Below are 294 nucleotides of genomic sequence, written 5' to 3' on the forward strand. Positions count from 1 at the left end.
AATTCTGTTTGTGCTTCTGTTTTTAGAATTTGTTTGTGGATTTTTAGTGATGTTGTGCTTGATTTAATTCTGTTTGTGTATTTTTACTATGTTGTGCTTGATTTATTTTTTAGTGGGATTTTTTTTTTTTTTTTTTTTTTTTTTTTTTTTTTTTTTTTTTTTTTTTAGTTGATATTTTACTTATTTATTTATGTGGATATTGTTTTATTCCTAAAATCAAGTTCTTGTATTCTCATTCTTCCAGCACTAATATTGATTACCAAAAATCACTGACAGTGAAATATGCAACCAATA

This window comes from Arachis hypogaea, chromosome 16, assembly GCF_003086295.3.
Source record: "Arachis hypogaea cultivar Tifrunner chromosome 16, arahy.Tifrunner.gnm2.J5K5, whole genome shotgun sequence".
Taxonomy (NCBI): domain Eukaryota; kingdom Viridiplantae; phylum Streptophyta; class Magnoliopsida; order Fabales; family Fabaceae; genus Arachis; species Arachis hypogaea.